At 35.3% G+C, this 7,593-nt stretch overlaps 1 pseudogene; it reads left to right on the top strand.

Annotated features, from left to right (window-relative positions):
• Positions 1-3,311: 3,311 nt before the first annotated feature.
• On the top strand, positions 3,312-3,811 carry LOC132294049 (monothiol glutaredoxin-S2-like; annotated as a pseudogene).
• The last annotated feature ends 3,782 nt before the right edge of the window (positions 3,812-7,593 follow it).

Below are 7,593 nucleotides of genomic sequence, written 5' to 3'. Positions count from 1 at the left end.
GAATATGAGACAGCGTATATGGTTAGAGTTTATAAAAGATTATCATTTCTCTATATAATACCATCCAGGAAAAGCAAATGTGGTGGCAGATGCACTCAGTCGCCGACCCTATGCTAGTCTCTCTGCATTATTCGCCACTGAGTGGAATTCTTTGAAGACAGTTTATTCACTCTTCCGACTCTACATAGGATTTCTTCTTTAGGTTTTAGTATTTGGATACGGTTTTATTTCAGTTTCAATTAGGTTTTAGATAAAGGGTCCACATGATGGATTCCCGAGTTGTAATCTACAAGGTTACTGGTATCAGAGGATTTGGATATGTTGGGAGAATTATTTTATTGGATTTATTAATGGAGGATTTTATTATTTAGTTTTTTTTCAGCATTTTTATTTATTCTTATTTCTTTTAGTATTCTATGCTTGTTTATTATCTAATTATTTTGATATCCTTCGGTTCTGTGCTCGGACTTGATCACCCGTGGTTCTAGAATCGAGGGGTATCACACTTGTTGTGTCTTATGAAATATTACTATTGTGATAGAGTGTTTACCTATTCTAAATTGCTTTTAAATTGTTTCGATTATAACTTAGGATGATTCCTTAGCTTGCCCATTGAACATAGACGTTAGGAGGCATGAACCACATGTATTGGTTTATATTACGTTGCAAAGGTTCGTTGAAACTTTAGGGTATATGCATATGGTTTTTCCTACGAGTAACTTTGGTTGCTAACCCTAGTTGTTTCGGATATTTTTAGGTAAAGAGACCTTGTTTTGGGATGCATAACATCCATAGTTTGGCTTTAGCTTATTTATCCAATTTTACTCTACAAAAATTACCGGTCAATTAACAATCACACATAAATAATGAGAAAGTAAAGTTAGAGTGACACCGGATTTTAGTGAGGAGACCCATTGGATAAACTCGATGACTTTTGCATTGTTGTGACCGTAAAACGATCCACTATGTAAGAAGCAAAGTACACTGAACTTTGACTCGGGCTCACACCCTTCACTCTACCAAGACTCAATCTGCTGAACGCCCCTAGCTTTGCAACTTCCCGTTCAACAGTTCTTAACTTCAGACTTACGCCTTGAATCTTATAGAAGGATTGTTGGTAGATAAACAACACTCCGCAAGTGCCTTGATCCCTTCAAAGTGTGATTGGAAAATCTTCTTCTTCAAATATGAATTTGTTGTAGAAAGGAAAAGATCTACTTTCTCTGATCGTTTTAGATGCAATCTTCAAAAGCTTGAACTCGATCAGGGATTTGAACAACACCCTAATTCACTCGTGTATGTAGTGTGTAGCTCTCAGAAAAATCTCACAAACTTGGCTTTGTAAAAATATGAATTTTGATGCAAAAAGTCGTCTCAACTAAAATGAGAAAAATATCTTTTTATAGACTTTAGAAACCCTAATTGCATTTGGAAAACAATTCAATTTCGTGCATGAGTTTTAAGGAAAAAATCTATGTAAAATAGAAAGTTGAAACAGAAAAGGAAACAAAGTTTCAAAATCCGTTAAAGGACTTGAACCGATTCAATTACCCTTTGAACCGATTCAAGTTGGCCAGTGTGAATTTTGAAATCCAAGTTTTAATACTTGAATCGGTTCAGCTACTCCTTGAACCGTGATTAAAGTTGGTCCACCTGGATAGGGGTTTAAACTTAAGAAAAATTCAATATCTCAAGTTTCCAAAAATATTCAAGTGTCCTAAACTTCGAACAAACCTTCCTAAAGTGTTGTTCTTATTTTTTCGAAATCATTAAGTTATTGAACACGAACAACTCCATCAATCCCGCTTCCAATCTCGATCTTGAAAAGTAAACAAAAAATTACAATTCGATCGGACTTGTTTTGTTAATGAAATTTGACAACACAAAATTAATCGGGACAAAACCCCCCAACACCCTAGTTATCAAAAAAAAAAAAAAAAAAAACATTAAATATACTACTAATAAGAGTTATAGCATATAATCCGGGAAAAAACATTCATATTTCTGACTCAAAGACAACTCCTATCGCTAAGATTGTGATACAAAGAATGAGCAAAAATCTAAAGAATCTAATGCACATTAACGTGCTAGGCTCACCAAGATTAAGTAGGATAATGATAATGATGGCACACACCTACACACGGTACCGACGCGTGGAATCAAATAAATTGCGAAATCCTTATAACATTTTCTATCCAATTGTAAATGATATACTTTGTTCTGAATGCGACTCTTTCTTTTTGTGTCATTTATTAAAGTTCTAAAGATGAGAACTTCATATGTTCCTTAGCTTTCAATCACCTGTCCTCTTCTAAAGCAGAGAGAGAGAGAGATTGTACGCTTCGGTACCTCACCTATTGTGGGATGCTAGGAGCCGCTCACGCATTCATCTTTTTCCTATGCCCATAAGCTTAAAATTCTCTCCCCACCGACACTGGTGCCTTGGGACCTTATCCTCTTTCTCTCTCTTCCTCTTTGATCTATTTCATACATGCATCTTCTTTTCTTTTATTTTATTTTCCTTACTACTTTATCATGCATGCATTCTAATGTACATGCATGGTTCCATATTTGTTTTTGGGTGCCTCGGGCCTTTCACCGACTAATTCATGGGAGTTGCACAAGGCGCCTGCCGTGCAAATTGGAAAATGCTGGGATTATGTTTGCGAGCGTGGCTCCTAAAGAATTGTTTGCAAATAAGAAGGATCGATGATGAAACTTGATGCTTCATAAGACACGTCGATGAATTAATTATTTTCCAAATAAATTGATTTTGCATTGTCCCATATTTGCACCTGCATTTCATAGAAAAATGACAAGGCATTATATATAATTGAGAAGTATCCGAAGTAATGAGAAGGCATTAAATATAATTGAGAAGTATCAGAACATGCACGTATTTGCACCTGCATTTCATAGAAAAATGACAAGGCATTAAATATAATTGAGAAGTATCAGAAGTATCACACGGCATTAAAATTGACAAGGCAGTAACATAGAAAGTATTATAATTGAGAAGTATCAGAACATGCATGCAAGGTGCATGTCCATGGCTCTATATGTATATAATTTGTCACCATGCAATACGAAGACGTGCCAATATCCGTACATAGGTATTCCTTACCTTGCAACTCTTATTGCGCATCGCTACCCATTGATCCATCTCTGTCAGCTAGCCATCAGCAATATCATGAAAATTCTAGACGGAAATATTCTCTCTTACTCAATTATGCAAAATCCACCACCATTGTCAATTTGTCATGCTATAAATAAACCAATGGGGCTACATTATCATCACACTGAAACCAAAGTGTTCTCTCAAACATCACAATTCACAGCTCACATTTCTGATCTGTATCATTGTTTGACATTTAAAACCGTCAAGCTCTACTACTAGAGTCAAAAATTGAAGCTTGTATTTAAATTTACTGGAATCAATGGACGGGTTTACAACAATGGTGTCTCAAAGGCCTCTAGTGATCTTCACTAAGAGCTCTTGCTGCATGTCCGAATCTATCATAACCTTCTGTAGGAACAACTTTGGCGCCAACTCAGCCATTCATGACCTCGATCAAATACAGAGAGGCCGAGAAATGGAGAAGGCTCTATCGAGGCTCGGTTACATAAGTTCATAACATCCCGGTAGTGTTCATTGGTGGTGAACTGGTGGGAGGAGTTAATGAGGTCACTAGCCGTCATGTGGAGGGTTCCCTAGTCCCAATGCTTAGGCGGGCAGGAGCTATATTTGTTTGACGTTCTGCTTTGCATTTCCAGCTAATTAATAAACCATGTTTTAGTACTTTCGTACTTAGGTGCCCTCATATATATATAAATATATATAGAGCTAGCTTAGCCTTGGTTCTAACGACAATACAACTGAATAATACATACTATGCTGTTTTTTGTAATATGAAGTAATATATATAATCTCCTTGAGATTTGCACCCCTTTTTAAAACCTTCCGGGAAAAAAAAAAAAAAAAAAAGGTTCAGCTTACAATGATTATATATTCCCTGTTTCCTTCAAAGTACAAAAAAATAGCACTTATATTTTGTAGAAATATTTATAGTGTGTGTACTTTTATTTGTAGATATATTTTGTTAGGGTTTTTTTTGGGGTAAGTTATATTTTGTTCGGTTGTGTCAGGAAGCAATTTTTATTTTTTATTTAGAACAAAAGAGTTGGCACATTGTGCAAGCCAGTAAGTGAGCCTAGGTTTTGTGTTCAAATGGCAGTTATCAATTATCGAAGCAACTGCTAAAAGCTATTTCAAACAGGCAATGTTGCTATTTCAATGAACCCGGAATTGCGTTGTTAAAATAAAATAAAGGAATTATTACATATAAATGTTCTTAATGACTTATATTTATCATTTGATTGAGTTAAAATTTCGTAGTTTCCAAAAAATAAAATTGACCAAAATGCTGACCTGAATATGAAAAGACATTGTTCATTCACTAAAAGGTATTACTTTTAGGCACATAGATATTACATTTTCTGTGCACAAGTACCACCTTTTGTCATTAAGTACCACTTTTGCGCTGCAAAAAACAAAAATTGGTACATGTGTGCACAAAAATTGATAGCTATGTGCTCAAAAATGGTATCTAAGTGCATAAAAGTGATACATTTTGTTGAATGAACAATGTTTTTCGATATCTACATTAGCATTTTGGTCAACTTCATTTTTGTAAAACTATGTGACTTTGACTATATGAAATGGTAAATATGGATCAATAACACCATTTATATGAAATAATCCTTAAAATAAAAGTAGATTGAAAATTTTATGATTTGAAACCATAATGCTCGCTTTTCATTTTTTACATGGGCAGATCCGTTTTTATTCAAATTGTCTTATTTCATTAATTCTTAGGGACCCAATAGCTATGACAAAAGTTGGACATAACATGATTTTTCAAAATTAATCTCAAACCTCCTCTTAACCTTGAATTTTTTTTGTTTTTTTTTTTTTCAAAATTCAAAGAATTTTATAGATTTTGTATAAAAGACAGTACAAAGCCCAATAAAGAAATGGCTCAGCCCGCTTAGGGCCCAAAAGAATAATAACAGTAAAGGGCTTTGAAGCCAACAAAACAAACAACAGAAAATACACCAGTCTACCGCCTATTTGTAATCAGGAGCTCACTCCATTTCTCTATCCATCTACCACAATGGCTCTGGTTTCCTATCCCATGATGAGAGCGACAAATGTGAAGTATAACTTTTGTAATTAGCATTTTTTATTCTCTCCGATCAAGTTGCAATCTTTTGGTCACTTTTGAGTTTCGATGTTGAAATCAGAACTACATATGTACGTAAGCCTACTCTGGATCAACCAGAACATCGTTTATGCAAGTATGGAAGTGAGGGTACACATTACGCATATATATTTTGAGTCGGAATGAGAGTGCTTTGAGTAATGAAGCTTAAAACATGTTTAATTTTGCGCTCTGTAAAAGTACAACCAGTTCAACTTTGAACTTAACCAGTTGACCGATTAAGTTTGCAACTGAACCGGTTTGACCTTGCTTTATACAGAAGAGGAAAGTGTTTTTCTTGTTCAATTCAACTTCCTTTTTTTTATCAGGTTTTAAAGATAAATTTTTGCACGAAATCGCCAAAATTTTCAAACCTTTTTAGGTCTCTCTAAACATCTCTATATATATTCGTTTCATCTCAAAAATCATTACTGGTTTTATGATCAAGTTTTGAAAACCCTAGAAAGCCTTTGTGAGATTTTCAAAGAGTGTTTTATTTTATATATTGAGAGCAGACATACCATACACACGAATGATTTAGGATGAGTGTTTCCCTTCTGATTGGAGTTCTCAAGAACTGAAGATCCATTGATACTGGTATGTCATAGAAAAGTTGTCCATTCAACTTTAGCTATGAGTTTGAAGAGGTCAGAGCATTCGTAAAGTATTAATGATTTACCAGCTATCCTTTTACAAGATGCATAATTCAACTTTCTATTAATTGCACCAAATTTGAATAATATGACCCCCTAAAATTAGTTTAGTTACTGAAATTGTCTCCTAACTTTTTCTTTTTTTCCTCTTTCTTTCGGTAAACTCCTTTAATTCCTTAAAAAAGTAAAACTTTCTTGCTTCAATCAACCTCTAAATCATTCCTTTCAAAGCTATGTCATTATTATTTCCTTTTTCTTTTTCTGTGTCTTCCTTTTTCTTCTACTTTTTAAAATTCATTTTTTATTTTGTTTTATTTTTGTGCACTATGCCCCACCTAAATTGAAATCATTACTCCGCCCTGGTTAAAAAATTGAGTAATAAGCAACACACTTGAGTACATTGGTATACAGAGTAGGGGTGGCAAAATGGGTCACGACCCACCAACCCGTCCATATTTGTCCGTTTTAAAATGGATATGGGTGAACCATTTTAAAATATTAGTCAAAATAGGTGGCCCATATTCAACCCATTTTTATGAAGGGTAAAATGGGTTAAATATGGGTCACCCATTTTGACCTATGTTTCACCGATTATATAAGAGACACAGTTTTACATTCTTTATTTGACTCAAATTTACCTCTTCTTCCTCTTTAAAATTCTCTAACACGATCCCAAATCCTCTCTCTCTTCCACTCTCTCTAAAATTTCTCTTCATCATCCTTTTTCTCTCTCTAAAATTCTTGGTAGTACTAAAATATTGCTCTGATACATTCACAATACATATACAATGAGAATTTACAATTATAAATAAAATAAAGTAATATAAATTTAAAGAATTTCCAAAATAAATTGAAAGATTTACAATTGTCGATACATATTTGAAGGGGCATAAAATTCCACTGGGCAAATTCGGCCCAACCCACCATCTGAGAAAGAAGCCCAGAGACTCCCCAGCCCATTCGTTCTCACTTAGGGCCTGTTCTGAGTGATGGATCGGCCCAAGAAGGGACTAAGCTCGTTTAGAAAGGACTAAGCCCATATTGTTTCTAGATTTAGAAACAACATAAGGGATTTTAGGGTAAAGTGTACACTTCTATAAATAGAAGGAGAGAGAGAATGTAAAGGTGGATTGATTGAAGTGTAATAAATTACTTTCCGAATAAAGAGAGCAGTTTCTTACACCTTTATCTGGCGCCATCTGTGAGAAACCGATAAGTGATTTTCCAATAGTTTTTTGATCCAATTGATTACACAGCTACATTCCGGGACAATAATTGGCGAAGAGGGCACACAACATCAAGAGTTTGGCCGGAACGATCGACAGAAGGATCTCTTATAACTGATCCAGACCTTGCGTAAGGAGAATGCAGAGGTCGTGGAGATTTTGCGCAGAGAGAACGTAGAGCTCTGATTGCGATTAGAGCGTGGGTTGGAGCCTTATCTTCCACCACCGCCGGTGAATCAAGCGGTAGTGAACGAGGTCGACCCTCAGAATGACCGCGTTAGGTCCATTAACCATGACCGCGTTGGGTTCGTCCACTATGACGTAGAGTTTAATGACAGACCAAGGGACCAACCAATCGATCAAGAGAGCACTACTAAAATGATTGCTTAGAGGTCAGGCGCACACCAGATATTCGAAGAAATGTCAAAGTCAGATATCCGAACACAAGTTTAG

Source organism: Cornus florida, unplaced genomic scaffold (assembly GCF_030987335.1).
Source record: "Cornus florida cultivar Cherokee Brave unplaced genomic scaffold, ASM3098733v1 CherokeeBrave_3.0.0_Hap2_Chr01, whole genome shotgun sequence".
NCBI lineage: Eukaryota > Viridiplantae > Streptophyta > Magnoliopsida > Cornales > Cornaceae > Cornus > Cornus florida.
Note: the sequence above shows the minus strand (reverse complement) of the source record. Positions and strands in the feature narration are given on the sequence as shown.